At 34.3% G+C, this 18,840-nt stretch overlaps 1 long non-coding RNA gene across 6 annotated transcripts; it reads right to left on the minus strand.

Annotated features, from left to right (window-relative positions):
* Window positions 1-1,435: 1,435 nt before the first annotated feature.
* Window positions 1,436-13,108, minus strand: LOC141657666 (uncharacterized). 6 transcript variants are annotated; one of them, XR_012548828.1, is made up of 5 exons: window positions 12,854-13,029; window positions 11,921-12,040; window positions 9,738-9,832; window positions 8,965-9,041; window positions 1,436-2,035 (listed from the first exon to the last, which is right to left on the minus strand). It is a non-coding gene; the product is annotated as an uncharacterized LOC141657666 (long non-coding RNA). The 6 variants fall into 6 exon arrangements; XR_012548825.1 differs by having other exon boundaries at window positions 1,436-2,049; window positions 12,854-13,024; XR_012548826.1 differs by lacking the exon at window positions 1,436-2,035 and adding an exon at window positions 2,058-3,794 and having other exon boundaries at window positions 11,099-12,040; window positions 12,854-13,108.
* Window positions 13,109-18,840: the final 5,732 nt, after the last annotated feature.

An 18,840-nucleotide genomic window follows, 5' to 3' on the forward strand; every position in this document is an offset into this window, starting at 1 on the left:
GAATTCTTTAATTGCAAGTATTTAGCACAATCGGTGGAGTTGTTCACTTGCTATGAGCCTATGACTAATCAAATTGTCAAGTTCTACATCAACTACATCTCCAGTCTTCACTTTGATTATGTCAATTGAGTATGGATTGCGATCAAAAGCGTCATAAGTTTACAAGTATATGATGGCCTCGTAAGCAGACTGAATAATCGGGTTTATTTAGACATGGTTAATCGCGCTTTTTGGTGAAGAAGAGGTTTGGTTCAACAAACTATGAATAGTTGACGCGTAGCAATTCCTTTTAAGTTCGAGATTTTAAGAAAAACATAAGACCACGCGTCAAAAAAAAAAGAGGGAAAAAAAAGTGAGAAGCAAGAGAACTAGTCTTAACTTAAAAATATGCCTTGCACAATCATTTGTGAATAAACGTCTTGTAACCTTTCTGACAAAGTCCCTCCGATGCGTCTTGGTTGGCACCACTAAACTTTCTTCCTCTTTCACTACCATTCAAAATCATTTCACCCCAATAATTTCTCTTTCTCTAAGGGCTCGTCAATATTCGAATGAAATTCATCTTCCTATTATTATTATCAGAAAAAAAAAATTATTTTGAGACTTGCGTGGGTGATAACGCAAAACTAGGTGTCGTAATATACTAGAATTAGCCTATCAAATTAACAATTTATAAACCAAACTCACTCTACACTATGCTATTAAGGATAGTAGTAAAGGGAAGTAAGGGTCGAACCCAAGAGAAGGGATTTAAGACTAAAAACTTGAATCGTAAACTATTGACTACTAAGTAGGTCTCTACTACTAATTAAGATCCTAATGACAATTTAAACTTAACAAAAGGCACTAATCACAAACAATGAGTATTAACAAAGATCAACTAGTAGGAAACATAGATGAAAAAGGATTGGTTTTGGGAAACAAACATGGAAATATGAGTAAAGATTGGAGATCTTCCTATTGAGACAATTCCACAAACAACTAGTATGCAAGATTCAATATTAAGGGGAATACTTGATGTAATTCTCTCTTAGTAACCCAACAATGGTAAAGCTTGACTCTTTTTACTCCCTCACAATTATCTACCCAATACTATCACCTCAAGATGTTGATACATGTAAATTAAACCATCTACACATACCCTTCAAGCTTAAGCAACAAATCATTAAACCATGAAAAGATACCAAGCATGAGCATTAAGAATTTACCAAAAGATGAAGCTAGGATCAATTCCTCATAAGATTAAACCATACAAATGAGCAAAAGACATGAACTTTCCTATTTGTTGTATGAATCCTTTAAACCAAACCAACAAACAACAAACTTGCTTCAACAATCCCAACTAAATTAAACCATTTCTTTAGGATTTGCACTAGTCAAGTAAATAACATGCAAGGATGATCAAACCAAACATTCAATTACTCAACATGAGAGATTAAGCACAAGAAAAGAGCATTAGATAAATTAAGAGAGAGTTAAGAGTCTTACAATACCAAATTTGGTTACTTTGATCAAATTACATCAAGCAAAGGGAAGATTAGCCTTCCATCATCTTAGAAAAACCCAAGAAATGAGGAAAGATTAACATCCAAAGCTAAAAGATTACAACTTTTACCCAAAATAAAGTGTTCTTCCTACTACAAGTTTCTAGAGATTATTCAATAATTAGATGATAACTAGGTCTTCAAACATGAGGAGTATTTATAGGGCTGCACTCCTTTCTAGGTTAAACCCTCCAAAAACAAGCCCCAAAACTGATTTGCTTAATAAAGCCCGTCTTTAAAACAACCTGGTGCAGGGAAACTCTGAAAGCGGCGCAGGCTGCGCAGGAAGGTGGCGCAGGGTTGCGCACCAGCTCGGGACTCTCCTATCAACTTCCAAGTTTTGCCTGCTTCTTTACTTTCCATACTTCACTCGTCATTGCTTGCTTGAGACGGACTTCTTGTCTTGGTTGAAACCACATGAAATCTTCGCCTTGACTCTTTGACACGGTTGCTTCCTTTGTCTCAAAAGGTGATCAATTCAAGACTAAACCCTTGGTGACCCAAACTACACAAAATTAGAGTGAGCCGGTAATTCCGAGATTAACGCAAAACTTGGCTCCAACATTAGAATAAACAACCTAAAATTATCATACTAGACACGACTTATTTGATACTATCAGTGGGTCATCTTTCTTACTACAACATTACTTCTATAAAACTGTTTGGACAAGAGTTATTGTAAAAAAGCCTAATAATTTACCTAAATAACCGCACTAAAATAACTTTTACCAACCATTCCTTTCCAATAAGGGCATCAAAGTCTTACTTAGTAAATATGATTTTACATAATTTTATTGTAAAACCATTTTATAAAAGACTTACTATGCTTATTAAAATCAAAGTCCCTCGAGACCTAATTAGATACATAACCTAGAGATGAAATATCAGTTACGAGAAGCATCTTAAAGTCGGAAAAGGCCATACATGACAATAATAGGGGAAACTCGAAACAATAAGAAAACTATTGCAAGTTTATTCAAAACATCACGACTTACGAGAAAACTCCGTCTTAAACAAGAATAAAACCACAAACCACAACACTTGAAAACCTCAGAAAAAAGAGAATCGTTCAAGTTTCAACACATCCAATCAATCTACACAAATTGTCCCAGCTCTTGAAAAATCTTACTCCCTCCATACCACACCAAAGGTAACACTTACTATAAACGGACGTCTGCACCAAAGGTAACATTCCTTATTTGGCCACAACATTACCAAATTATCCTTATAACCATTTGATATTTACACAAAATGCCATTACATACCCCACCTACCAACCCACAATTAAACACCTAATTACATACCCCACCTATTTATTCCCTCTTTACCCTTACTTTTTCCACTTTTTCTTAAATACTCCATTTTTCCCTACGTTACCTTTGGTGTGGTACGGAGGGAGTACAAATTATCACCAATTTTCATGTTGCTCGGACCAAAGCCAACCCATGCGTCACACTTACTTGAAAAGGGCTGAAAAATCATTTCGAATTAAACAAGCCCATTACCTGCTGAATGGGCTAAATTGTTATGTAAGCCCACCACTTGCATGATGTTGGGTCTACACGAAAGGAAAAGTGAAATTCAAATAACTTCGTTGCATAGATGTTTGTTTGATCATTTGCTGTACTCTTTAGTTAATAGATCTTACAACCAGTTATACTCAGTTGTATGCTCTAGAATCCGAGCTATATAATAAAGTTTTCGAGTTTTGTTTTAAAGAAATCGAGCTATACCATAAAATTTCTGAACTCACCCACTTAAACATAAAAAAAAAAATTTAAGAAAGCTCAAAAAAATTACACATAAGCTCGATAAATTATACTCCATCGAAATCATTCCCCGCCCTTGTCTCCGGGGACCCTCCGCCCCAACCGCTGACTACTAAAAAAAAAAAAAAAAACAAAAATGTCAAAGTTACATACCCACCTTAAAACAATTCCCACCCCCTCCCCGCCCTTAAATAACGCTTAAATATAAATCCGCACTTCTACCATAATCATACTCTTCCCGTTCAGCTTTATGCAATCACCAAGATTACTTTCATAATCGCTAAAATGTCAGATAGGAAGAACACCCTTGTGCCTGTCTTAAATAAGAATTTGCGCTCTTATGAGGTACTTGGTACTCCGAATCTGCTAACGCTCTGTTGCTGAACTTTCCAACGTACATAGCTTTCCTCTAACTACGTTGTCTTTATTTATGACACCGTCTGGTCCTTTGATACCATGTGAGGCCATCTCTGAGAAAATTCTGAGGGTACGGAACATATTAATAGGGTTTTTCTAACGTATGCCACTAGGCATAGGATAAGAAACCCAAAATAGAAAGAATTAAATGATGTTTTTATGGGAAATTGCAATATCCTTTACTTTTTACTTTTCTTTACAAGAAGTACATTAATTTCTTTCCTATTTTGTGTTTCTTATCCTATGCCTAATGAGAATAGGTTAGAAAAACCGTAAATTCTAATACTACCTTCAATTAGGGGTGTTCATTGGTCTAGGACCGGACCGGACCAAACTCTCTTGACCGAAGACCAAAGAAGGGTTAAGAGGTGGACCGAGGACCGGACCATATTAATATTGGTCCGGTCCGGTCTAGACCATAAAAACATGTGGACCGGACCGGACCAAATGGACCAAAGTGGACCAAATATTATTGTCATTGATATATTTTAGCATATAAAACTAGAACTCGAGAAGTTCGTAACTATCAAAATAAACAACATTATTTTCTTACTAGATTTAACTACATAATTACACATCTTATAATACGTATAAACAAAGTAGAAAATAAAATCAATAATATTACAATTTTAAAACTTCTTTTCTTACATAACTTCGGTCCATGGTCCGGTCCGCAGTCTATTCGGTTTGGTCCAGGACCGGACCAAAGACCAAAGTCGAGTAAATAGGTGGACCGTGGACCGGACCAAACAAAATTCGGTCCGGATTGGTCCAGACCAAATGTTCCGGTCCGGTCTGGTCTTTGGTCAGGACCACTGAGTGAACAGCCCTACCTTCAATTTCATTTATTGTTCCTCTTTTCCTTTCTATCCATTTTCCTTATTATTCTTTCCTTTGTTGGACAACTTGGTGTGATCCAAAATCAATTTGATGTGGGGTCATGTGTATTGTGTAATCCAAATTGATTCCCTTATTTCTTATGTCCAAAAGAAAAAGGAACAATAAATGAAATTTGAGGGAGTACTATATACATATTGTAGTAGACAAGACATATTACATACTCAATAGGTCTTGGTATAGACGGGTGGGGCGAACAAACGGGTAAAGACTAAAGACCTCTAATAAAATGGGTAGGGGGACAAGGTGGGGCACCCCCCATGTGCTTCCCATTTTATGGCAAATAGGTATTTTGTGAGAGAAAGTGGTATTCGTCTATACATATAGACGGATACTATCCTATATAATGAGAATTTGTGTTACATACTACTCCGTACTACTGTATTAAAGAAAGACGAGGATATTTTTTAATCTAGATACATTTAATTTAGACCGAGATCGGTTGACCGACTATTTATCAAAGCCGAACCCAAAACTAAAAATAACCCATCTCGCAAGGTTTGATTCATTGGGTGACCAGAAGATGCCTGTCAAAATAACCCATCTCGCAAGGTTTCTGGAATTAATCACATTATAATTAACAACAATGTGCTCTCCATAACTAAAGGCCTAAAGAAGTAAAGGGTACTCATTTTGAATCAAGAAAAATATATGAAATGTAAAAATATATAAATTAATATTCATATAGTTTGGTCTATCAATAATATCTAGTTAGGTCTGTCAATAATATCCAGTAGTAGGTCATAACAAGATTGAAATACACTCAAAATACACCTTGAAAAAATGAAGTTATGAAAATAATGTTCTCACATGTTGAGTCATATTTTCACGAGAAGAACATTATATAGTTCTATATATGATCTAACTTAGCCTTCTTCTCTTCGGCAGTTAGGAGTTATACTGAACTGAATGAAGCTAAAGTATGAGTTAATTTCTGAAGAAAAGAGCTTAATTAAATTAAGTTGAAATTAAGCCAGAAAGAACAATGCCTAGACTAGTAAAATTAAGCAAAAGTCCGAGTCAATTCTAATTGTGACCCAAATAACCCGTTTGCCTGCAAAGCGTCGGTGACATTCACACGACCATTTCGGTGGATACTTTAAATAGTGATTTACTTAGTAATTGTGGCAACATAAAGCATAAAACATGATTAAAGCGACAGATTAGCATTCTATTCTATTATTATTAATAGTCAAAAAGTAAAAGAGAAAAAATAGTGCAAGAAATACTTTTCTACAAAAGAAATAATACCAAAAAAGGGACTAAAATAAGGAGGGCAACGAACAAGTGGTAGGGCACGTAACAAGTGAGGATCATGTGACGAAATCATGCAAATGCCGTATTATTTCATATCAAAGTGGGTGGATCACTGCCTCCTTACGTTTTGCGATCTACGTCATCCATGTTACCTGCCCAACATTTTGTGCATTTTTTTTCCTCCACCCAACTTCGATTATACGAAACCCGACTCAAATACTACCACATAATGGTAATACGAATAACCTTTTACTATTTAATCCGTTTTAAATAAGAGTTTGAGATATTCATTACCTTAAGCTAATTTTTTTTACCCCTCATTTTGTATCCATGGTTATTTTGGTTATTTTGTCGACCCATTACATATCTTCCTTGTGTTTTACTCCGTTCTATGATGATAAAGACCATGAAGTACAGGAAGACTGGAGCTTTATGCTTAACGTATTCGTAGTTTTAGCAAATACGTATAAGCTAAACTAGCTGGTATAGTTATTATTAACGACTGAGATGCTGACTAAACTTAAAAATTTACCGTCTTTTTTAACACCAAAAAAAAACTGGTCCCCGAATATATATCAACTTATCAAGTATCGAACTTGTCAATATACCTCGAACCCGTCATCCCCCTTATGCTAAAAGAAGACTTCTCCAAAAAAATTCCGCCCAAATGAATTTGGCTATAATTAGGCTTTTATTATATGATATCTGTAATTGGACTTTTATTATATTATGTTATTGGGCTTTCATTATATTATATTTACATCTGGATAATACTGAATTTTCCTTTTTCCACCGTTAATACAAAATTTTTTTTTTTTTGGTGTTGACCAGGAGTATCCCCTACCGACAGCTGGGCAATCTCCTTCGGGGTACTGAAGGCAATTTAATGGGTTGACCCCTCCCAAGTTTGGTTTTTTCATTCGCAAGAGTCAGGAATCGAACCCCTGACCACTTGTTTAAGAGATGAGAGCCCTTACCACTCACACCAGCCAACTTTGGTCCGTTAATACAAAATATTAATAATAATAAATTTACAATTAATTTTAAATTGAGTTAAATATCAGTTTTATTATTATTTTCTTTAATGTTTATTTTAAATACATGTGCGAACGCTGAGATCTATACTTAAGAATTGAATAAAGGGTGATACGGAAACTAAATACCGGAATCTCCTTTCATTTGCTTTTTAAATTTCCTGGAAAAAAAAAAGACCACAGCTCCACCTCTAGAAAAGTCAATATATACAAAAATATAATAGTCAATGTGTACCATTTATTCCAAGTTTTTGTTTATCTATTTGACAATACAATTCATGGTAGTTAGTTAATCTGTCAACCTATCAAACTTGCTTAAAATCTCCTTCTCTTCTTCCTTGTTCTTCCTCTCTTCACTCAACTACTTCAATCAAATACCAAACTTATATACAAATATACTCTCTCTTTCTCTCTCTCTCTCTGCCCTCCTCGATCTCGGCCTCTCTCTATTCTTACCGTCATGGCTCTAACAATGGAGAGGGAAAGCAAGAAGAGGAGGTTCAACCTCAACGACATTGATACCAATAGCGACAATGATAATGATAACGATGACGTGAAAATGGAGAAGTTCTTCGCGCTTATAAGAAGCGCAAACGATATACGAGGCCAGCTTATGGGTCCTATTCAAACAACAGCGACAGCGACAATAACAACGACTAAAGACAGGAAGGTAGAAAGTGCAGTTTGGCAACCATCGTTTCGGCCAGAAGATTTTGGAGGAGGGGGTGGTGTTATTCATACTGATAATCTAACTGTGGTTAAGAATGATGTTGATGGTTCTTCTAGGGGATCGAAACAAGATGCCGATAACAAAGCAGCAGATCAAAGCAATAGTAATGTTCAAGGTGGTGGTACTGCTATTCTCTTGGATCTCAACCTTTCCTTATAGCCTGTAATGCAATCTGCTTCTACTGTTTTTGTTTTATTTAACCTTCTTTCCTAATTTTTGCATTTTCGCAATTTCCCTCGGAATATACGAGGGACTTAGGCGAAAACGTTAATAAGTGCACAAGCAGTTGACTCATTTTATTGTTTAAGACAGATATGTACGTCTTACACAAGACTTTGTGGTGCAAAAAAAGGTGGCTTTTGCCGATTCTAGGAACTCGCAAAAGAAAATGTTACCTTAATTTTCAAATACAAGTTTGGATGTATAATATTCAAAGGAAGGATTCTTTTGACCAAAGAAATCTGTGAATGTAATGTGCAATATGATTTTAATAGACTTCCGGTTAAAGCGGATGACTTTGAAGGATTTGGGCGGATTATATAAATCAACATTTCTTATTATAAGACAGCAAATGAGAGACCTTTTAGGTTTCGAGTTAGGATTTTGATTGTCATAGATTGTCATTCGGTCATTCCCTTCTGTCGACGTTGGATGGTATTACTACCATGTTTTTGGCCATTTAAAGCCTAACACACAGTAGAACACAAGGCTGCCTAATGTAGAAGAGGAAACGTGATTTTCTTACCATTCTAGGCTGTTTTTCTATAAAAGAACGGATGCCTACCGCCTATGTTCTGGTACAGTATACTACAACTAAGCATTTAACGGAAAATGTGTTGAAGAAAGGCTATTTGAGTTGGCCATAAAAACCTAACAGAATCGAATTGGAACACTGTGTACAGGCACAATGCTTTCAGACAGGCTCCTATACAACGTGGGATTAATGGAAGTCGGCGGAAAAATTAATAGGAGAATTATTTTGAATTAAAATAGATATTTGAGTAATACTGATCGAAAAATGTCGCACGTAGTGCAATGATTGTTGCGTTGAAAATCAAACAAATGACGGATTTTATTGAAACGTGAAGTAAAAATGACAGTTTCACACAAAATTTTGCCTGAAAAAATTGCACTGACTTGCTGTAAATTTTGGAAAATTTCAATACAGTCCTCCCAAATGCAGTGTCTGTGATTTATCCCAGAGTAAATTATGCAGCATTTCACCCAAAACGCGATCAACAAGTAAACAAAGTCAGGGAAGCACACGAACATGCACACGCCCGTGAACAAGAGTAAAAGAGTGTATATGCACGCACCTGATAGGAATATTGGTTCAGGGAAGCATGCAAAATATTGAACCAGTAAAAGTTTGAAAGGTTCTCTTCCTCGTCACCTACGTCATACATGAATCACATTACTATAAGAACCACTTGCTGGAGATGCTGCCAAAACTGTGCATTAATTAAACATGTTTGATAATCAAAACCTAAGTTTAATCATCCGATGAGGTAAGGCATGATGAGGAGGCAGAAAGTAATGGCCACATTTCAAGCAAGACAAACAAATTTAGTTGACCTAGTCATATACTTCCATCATAAAAGCGGCGAATTTCCTGTTACAAGTCTTAATTAACAGTATCCAGAAGGTACTCTAGGACGTGAATTAAAGCCGTTGATGATAGATTGATAGATGTCATCCCTTTTGGCCTACTGGTCCTCCTAGAATATCTAAGATATTTTTTTGTGCAAAATGACGATTTTGATCAAATTAAAACAATAGTTCTGTTATTGCGGGAAATTGGGATAATGCTGCATATGATCGCGCACATAGTCTCTCTTGAGATATAAAAACTTGGCAAAACCCCATTTGACGTATTCCTTTTTTATTAAAAGTGACGGATTCTAGTAAAAGTGTAAAACAAGATACATCTCAAATTTTTGTATAGCAAAAGTATTTTGTCCGTACACCTTTCTCCGTCAATGCAGCAACAGAACAAATACAGGATTACAATTTACAATTAGTCGTGCACAAAAGAGAAAGCTATAATGCAGTATACGCAGACAAAACATCTGAGCTAAATTGTACGCACCTGCTTGGAAAATTGTGTTTAGATAGCATTATACTCTATTGAATAAGCAAGGCTACAAAAGTTTGAAAGGTTCCCTTCTTGATCTTCTCCGTGACCTGCAACAGACAATGAACTGTAATACCACAATATACACATGACGCTGTCGAAACTACGAACTCTAATCAAACATGCAATGATATAATCAAAACCAAAAGTTTAAGCATCCAATGAGGTAACGCGTTCATGGGGTGCGAGATTATAGTGGCCATTTCTAATGAGATAGGCCCCTTTGGTGACCAAGTCAAATGCATTCATCATAAAAGACAATGAACTTACAAATGTGTCTTGTAATAATGGCCATAAATTCCTGTTACATGTGTTGACATAGTCAAACACTTCCATCAGCCACAACCCAACCACCCCACCCTCCGGGCTCCGCCTTCAGCCGTCCAACCATCCCAGCCTCAGCCTGCCAAACACCCCTCCCCAACCCTAAAAAAAATTAGCCTGTCTGGGTGATGGGTTTCCGGAGAGAGGGAAGGGGCGGGGGTGGGTTTTCAGGAGAGATTTATCAGGGGCTGAAAAGTGGGGCCGAAGGTTTGTGGATAGGATGGAGAAGGTGGATAAGGGTTAATTCGTAATTGTAGTGCTTAATGCGTTAAAGAAAAACACAGACAATTGGTTGAGAGTTGAGACCGCCAAAATAGGAATAAAACTACAATAAATTTGACAGAAATTTACCTTTACCCCAACCAAAGTGGTAAAGAGTATTAGAATCATTGCTATGGAATTTCTACAGAGAGATGTACAAGCAATTGCAGTATAAAGAGTAACCAACAATACAGAATTCACTGTGTGGTATGAAATAAAAAGCTGCAACAAGTCTCATCACACTATCACAGTTTTGTAAAGAGTATTGGAGGATCACATTTCTCATGCCATAGATATGTAAGCCAATATGATCCCTATCAAAGAAAAAGGAAGTACGGAACAAAGGGTAGTGCTAATTGAGTGATTGCTGACAAGGTTTCATCAAGTTTAGGAGACTATAATAACCATGAGACATCAATCAAAGCTGGAACGAAAATACGATCATTACAACAACAACAACAACAACAACAACAACAACAACAACAACAACATCAGAGCCTTAATCCCAAAATGATTTGGGGTCGGCTGACATGAATCATTCTTTAGAACCGTCCCAACGAAAATACGATCATTCAAGTGAAAACTTTTGTGGGGGAGTTTCACACCTCCAGAAAAAGGAAATGATCATGACGAAAACAATGAAAAACAAAGATGGACACCATACTGGAATCAAAACCTCTGTTTTGAAAAAAAACAATGGGATTAACTGTCAATGAACAAAGAATCAATACCGCCTAATCTTCGAATTTCAAGAAATAGTCACATTCATAACCGATATCTTTATACATTCTCTTCTATATTTTCTTGTTATATTTCGTGACTACTTATTTTGCATTCTAAAGTTGTTATAGTTTCAAGGAATGGTACAACCACATATCTACAGAAATGCGAATGGTAATCCAAGCCCAGGGTACCAGGCTTATGTTATGGGGTAAGCCGTAGGCCCTTGCACAACCAAGCTTGGGCTTGTTTCCGAAGGATACCAGGCTTAAATTATGGCGCAAGTTGGGCTTGCTTCCACTATTTCATCCTATCCAATATTTCTCTTTTTCTGAACTCCTCTTTACAAGCTCTACTTCAAATGAGCAGCCAATGAGCAAAGTGCCACAAATTAACTTCCACAGCCACATAGCACTGTATTCTTCAACACAAATTGTTGCCAAGTACCAATACTCATCCAAAAGCCACCAAATTACCACATGCAAGAAATAAAAGCAGTTCAATGTAAAGGATAAGTTCGGCAAGTGTTCACGCTTGTCAACTATGTTAAGTGTTCAATTCATTATATGATTATATCATGCACAAGTAGAGAATATACATTATAACCCCAATTAAGTTCCTATCACAAAACCAGTTGGAAGTGGAGTAGGCAAGTTCCTGATGTTTAAAAAAATATAAATCGTCACCATTTCCATCGATGTATGGGTTTGGAAATCTTTGACGTTAAAAAATAGCTCAAAGTAAATGGCTTGACATCAAAACTACCTAACCAAATCACAAGAAAATCTACTGCAATTTTGCAAATAAGGACATTTCAATGATAATAAACACACCAAGATGTGATCGGCAAGTCTTATCATTGTGGTTGGCATCAAGTCTACCATCTCTTACACCAGTCATCCAATTCGTACAGCTCTTGTCTCTTGAGGTCCTGGACATTGGCGAAGAAAGACCTATCATAAGCAACAAGTTACATTCATCTAGTTAAAACTGAAGACGATTTAGGCCATTCAAATGAGCATGGTAGAAGCAACTAATCAGAACGACAACAAATCGACAATGGCCCAATACTGAAGCTAACAATGTAGTCTGTAGAAGCATATCCTAACTAGCAAGTACAGTCATTGAGGGATGGTACTGTTAACCACAGTTCAAAACACATCAGCATCAAAATTGTCTCCCTTGGGCGCATAAGAAAAAGTGAGAATATAAATGAAGTTAGAAAATCACACTACAATTTACGAATAGAAATTGATGAATGAATGAAAGACCAACATTTATCATTCGCATCATAAAACATCACGATATTTACTTTTGATTAAAATACCCAACTCGAAGTTGTTTGGAAAAACGATTCTCCCCAGGCCCATCCCAGTTACAAAGATTTTCATTTTTTCAAGGAATGGCATAACGCATAGTACTACCCGGTCAAAGTACAAACACATGCATTGGGATAACATTACTTGAATCATAATAAATGCCACAAGAAATCGGAAAAAAAGTATCTAAATTGATTATGAGCAAGTTAAAGGGTACATGAATTAGGTACAAAATTAGGTAAAAACAGATAATCAAACGTAAACCCCACAAATAATTCGCCAAAATGGGTTGCTATAGACAACAAAAAGAACAATTTTGGAGCAGTGATCAAATTACTGTGTTTAGCAATCATGTTCGAGCCTCGAGGATTATAACAAAGTAGTGTAAAGTAAGACGCAAATGTAATGGAAATTAATGAAAATGCAGGAGATTTAAGAGAAGCTTACGGTTATTGGATTGGCAGAGACTGAGAACCGTGAGAAGAGAACCGGGAAATCAAGTACGGGAGAGTCAGGGAGTGTGGGACTGTGGAAGGATATTGAGAGCAATAAGAGCAACTACAATGGCAAACTACAAAACCTTGTATCTTGCCTTTTCACATTATTTTTCTATACAATATATGGGTTGTTTGGTTACTACTTGAAAAACAGGCATTAAAAAATCCCATAATTTTAAAAAAAATAAGGTTGTTTGGTTGCCATTATTTTTTGGGGAGAATGTAGGAATTGGAACTTCACATGAACTTCCAATACCTACATAATGTGGGAAGTGGCTTACCTACTCCCCCGATAATTGGAATTCTTGTGGAGTTTAGTTCCTTAATCAACCAAACGACTCCATAGTTTTCAAGCTACATTGCCCTCCAATAGTAAACTATTTATAACACAGTGTAGCTTACAATATTCCCACAAGATAATAAATAATATATTTTAATTTTTTTTTTTATATTTTTTTTAATTACTTATTTACCATTTAAAAGATAAGCATGTAGCTTGGTAGAGCTACATATGCTTAAAAGCAGGAGCATATTTTTCGTCTCCAATGGTTAGCATACCGCTTGAAAGTTTGTGATAATTGCAAGCGAGTTCCTAAATGCAACCATTGGAGTTGCTCTAACAATGGTTAGTTTTTGTTGTTGTGACAACTACTTTATTTTGATGAGTTTGTTTATTGTGGAAAAAAAAAAGGTTTATCCTAAGCGGTAATCGTGTTTTTTTGAATTCTAGTTGTTAACCCTTCATTTTTCAACCACTCACATGGTAACCCTGAACTTGTCAAAAAAAAGTTCTCCGTGACCCTCAACTTTTATTCCGTTAAAAAACTTCGTTAGTTTGCATATTTATTGGGGCTTGGGCTTGTTTTTTATACTTCAAAGGCTTAAATGGCCAAATAAGGCTCTGTTTGACACGACACTTCAGGTAGCTTATTTGACCAAAGTAGCTTATTTGACCAAAATTTCAGCTACCTGATTTTTTTGCAAGTGTTTGGCAAGTAGCTTATTTGGTCAAATAAGGTACCTGAAATGAAATGCTACATCAGGTAGCATTTGAGAAATCAGGTACCTGAAATAACTTATTTTCCATTTTGTATCCCTTTATTCTATAATATTAAATAATTTTCATATCCTTTTACGTCATTTTACCAAAATCAGCTACCTTTTCAGCTAGTTTGCCAAACACATTTTTATATAATCAGTTACCTAATCAGTTCCTAATTTTCAGCTACCTTATCAGTTACTTTTTCAGGTTTCAGCTATCTTTTCAGGTTTGAGCTACCTTTTCAGGTAGTTTTGCCAAACAGAGCCTTAGCCTTAAATTAATTGTGTACATTAATATATTATAAGAAAAATTCAAAATTGATGTATTATATACAAATTCACATCCAAATTTCATAATTTGTAATAAAATTAATATTTTAATTGAAATTTTTGTAATAAAACATGCTTATGAATTGATTAAAGTTCTTTATACTTATTTTTTAATTTATAAATAAGATGAAATGTTGGTTGAAAATGTTGTATATTTTTTTCTCGTAAGTTGTTAAACTAGTATATAATAAAAAAAAAAAAGACATAATAAAGCATCACATTACATCATTCCCCTTTTGAGAGAACTTTAGCAAACTATACATCATGTATTTATTAACAAAAAAAAAGAGAAAATATTGAAAAAAGTTGTATTACTAAATAGAGTAAATTAAAAATAACTCTCTTTTAGAATTCAGTTTTTTTAAAATTACTCCCTTATATTACATTTTTATCAAAAATTGCTTCAAAACTCAAATTTAGGTAACTTGTTCGGTATGATTTGAACTTATTCTCCATTGTTATACCTTTCGGAGCATAAATTGGCTAAGTTACAAACGAAATAAGTTCATAAACATACAGAATAAGTCACCTAAGTTGGAGTTTTGAAACAATTTTTGATAAAAGTGCATCTTAAGGGAGTAATTTTAGAAAAAAAAACTATATAAGGGAGTAATTTTAAAAAACTGAATTTTAAAAGGAAGTTATTTTTAATTTACTCTACTAAATATAATCATTAAATTTTGGCTTTTCATTTTCATACTAACAACAACAACAACAACAACAACAACAACAACAACATTAGAGCCTTAATCCCAAAATAATTTGGGGTCAGCTGACATGAATCATCCTTTAAAACCATCCATGGGTGAACGCACACCTCAAAATGCGAATAGAAAAGGGAAAATGAAAAACACAAGGGAGAGCGAAAATGTAATGCAAAGTCAAGATAAACTTACAGGTTTTAAATCGAATTCCGGATTTCTTTTATAAAAATTTAAAATTTAAATCGAGAGGAAAGATTAAAACGATTTTGAAAACCGAAACAGAATTAAGGATCCGGAATGTCTTAAAAGTAAACCAAGTAAAATATATAAGAAAGTGGTTGGTAAAAAGTGTAATACAGAAGAGAAGAACAAATGATTTTTTTTTAAATTAAATAAAAACACTAAATATGTCAAAAAAAAAAAAAAAATTAAGGTTTTATTGTTAGAATAGATTTTACGGACAAAATCATCATTTATTTTCTTAAGCGCTAATAATTCTCACCATAATCTTTCAAAACAATTTCTAACTATTCAATCCACCTTGAATTATAGTTCACAAATAAAAATATAGAAATTTCTATTTTGAAAAAGTTCTTTTAGGTTGAATTAATTACTTAGCTAAAAAAATCAAAGACAATAATAAAAAAAACAATAATCTTGACAAAACACTAAAAAAGGTCACAATATTCGTGGAAAAATACTAATAATCTGTGGCAAACGTTTAGTAAATTGTGGAAAATATGTTTTGACGATATATTGTGACAATATATGTATTGATTAATAAAAACTTTTTTCTCATAAGTCTCTTTTGTCATTGCAGTTCAGTGCGACCGCAAATCCGGATTGCATAACACCACCAACGTGACAATATAGATAAATCCGTGAATTTCACGGGTTGTAGAACTAATTTATTTTAATAAATATCAGATTAGTGAACACCATTTATATTACCTATTTTATTTCACCGCTTATAAACGTAATTTTTCCAAACACAAAGTGAAACGAAACAAACAAAAAACAGCGGACGCAGCCACCGATCGATCATTAACTGCAATTAATCTTCTTATTTTTTTTATGCTTTTTTTGATTTCTTCTAGATCTTAATTGTTTTCATAATTGAGTGTTAGATGTCATACTCTTTATACTTACATGCTTTTAAATTAATTGTTGATTAATAATATCAGTAATCAATTGTGAAATTAATTGTTATAATTCGATATCGTATAATAATCTCATGCCTCAATTCTGACAAAAGGTATTATATTGATTCTTATAATTTGGTAAGATGTCTGAGTTAAAATTTAGAAACATCTATTCGGGTATGTTATACCTCTTCTACTATTATTCATGTTGTAAATACAGAGCCTTTGAAACACTCGGTTAATACTTTTATTATTATTTGCCTATTTCAGGACATATGTTTGTTTCTAATACGGAGTACAGTGGCTTCTCTTCTTTAGGGTAATAATCTATGTTTCTTTGATTGATTATCAAATTGCGTATAGTGAAATTCAAATTCCAATCCCACTATCTATCCTTCCTTTATCTGTACTAATTATCGATCTTGTTGTTGTTGTTGTTGTTGTTGTTGTTGTTATGTTGAACAGATCTGAGTCGAGACCTGGGGCTAGAAAACATGAGTATTTTAGCGGTAACAGATGATAATAATCTTTTATTGTATAGGAACTGGCGTCATTCTTCGATCTGAACCCTTCACCGCTTGTTCTATTTTCAATGTAATACAAAATCGTTAAGTATTTCTGATGGTTGATCTAATGGATGATGGTAACTTCCATCCGCTGTGTCTTTTTTTATGATCTTAATGATTTTAAGATTTTCCTTGTATGCGTACTTCTGTCCTTCACTCATTGGCCCTAAATGGTGTCTCACTCTTATTTTAACGGGTTCTAAACTCTTTATTATTTCTCATATCCCGTGTGATCCAAACCCTAATTCTATTTAGGAATCCCGACCTCCCAACGAGGTATTGGACACTGCGTTCGGACCTGACCGTTGGCAATGGTGGACATAGAGAAATCTTTTCCTAATCGTCTTGCCTCCGATGATGGTGATTCCTACCATCTCGTTTCTTATGCGGCTGATAAATCTATGAATACTATTTACTTTTGGGTGACGGTATTAAACCTTATACCAAAGGGGCTCTTTGTATCACCTACAATGTTCGTCTCAATAAGTGGTTTACTGGTGCTCATCAACCACTCCCATTTGATCGTGAAGGTAGGGTTTTGGATGATCTATTTTTTGGCTTCCCTTGTTGTACGAGTGCTCGGGATTGCTCATATATAGGTGTCTATCAGTTAGATACTTCCATAACCCCAACTCCATTTTGTTGGGTTATGCTACGTAAATATTCCCTTTTTGCTGACATCGGTAAACCATGTCGTGCTTATTTTCCATATCTCTCTATCTTAAGAGAGAATGTTGTCGCAACTATTCGAGTTACAACCCCGGGTTCTTTTTAACGTAACGAACCATATGTGCTATACTTTGATGTGGTTAGACTTCTCAAGATATCTCTTAAAGAGGACAAAGAAGGTGACGTTGAAGCCCCACTTGAGACTATCATCAGTAACTCTTGCGCTCGCCACAGTGAAGAGTTCGATGGTAAGTTTTTTGCGTTTTTGTTAATTTTCGACATTGTTTTCTTTTTCTGCTTTTAGAGTTTTTTACTTTGCATTTTATAGAGTTTTTCCCTCTCTTCTATCAATTTTCTCTTTATGCTTGTACATGGTTGAAAACTTACTTGTGTGTTTCAGCTGTTCTTGGTGTTTGGTCGCTCCTGACGATTGATGCCTTCCTATCTAAGTAATCCGGTTGATGTGCTAGAAAAAGGTTGAGATATCTACAAAACTGTTTCTTAATAATATGGATGTGAATTGGATGTTGAGAATATTAATATTATAAACTCGTTTCTTAAACAAAACATTTTGTACTTAATTTATAATTTATTTCCTCGTAGTACCATCAACTGTACACTGATATTTTATTTCCTGGTTGTGTATGTCTCGTAGTACCATCAATTGTACACTGATATTTTATTTCCTGGTTGTGTACGTCTCGTAGTACCATCAACTGTACACTGATATTTTATGAGAAAAAATTCAAAATTAGATTAAACATAAATACAAACACTAAATAAATTTTGGGGTTTCATTGTTAGAATCGATTTTACAGACAAAATCATCATTTATTTTTTCAGCGCTTATAATTCTCACTATAATCTTTCAAAACAATTCCAGCCATTCAATCCATTTTGAATTATTTACGTAGCTAAAAAGAATCGAAAACAATAATAATAATAATAATAATAATAATAATAATAATAATAATAATAATAATAATAATAATAATAATAATAATAATAATAATAATAATAATAATAATAATAATAATCATCATCATAATAATAATAATAATAATAATAATAATAATAATAATAATAATAATAATAATAATAATAATAATCGTGACAAAGTACTAAAAAACGTCACAATATTCGTGGCAAAATACTAATAATTTATGGCAAACGTTTAGTAAATTGTAGATAATTTATTTTGACGATATATTATGACAATATAGGTATTCATTAATAAAAATGATTTTTTATGAGTCCCTTTTATCATCAAGATTCAGTGCGATCGAAAATCCGGACTTGCATAACACCACCAATGTGACAACATAACTAATCCCGTCAATTTCATGGGTAGTAGAACTAATTTATTTTAATAAATATCAGATTAGTGAAGACCATTTTTATATCTATTTTATTCCATCACTCATAAACGAAATTTTTCCAAAAACAAAACGAAACGACACAAACAGTAAACAGCGGAGGCAGCTA

This window comes from Silene latifolia, chromosome 5 (assembly GCF_048544455.1).
Source record: "Silene latifolia isolate original U9 population chromosome 5, ASM4854445v1, whole genome shotgun sequence".
Lineage (NCBI taxonomy): Eukaryota > Viridiplantae > Streptophyta > Magnoliopsida > Caryophyllales > Caryophyllaceae > Silene > Silene latifolia.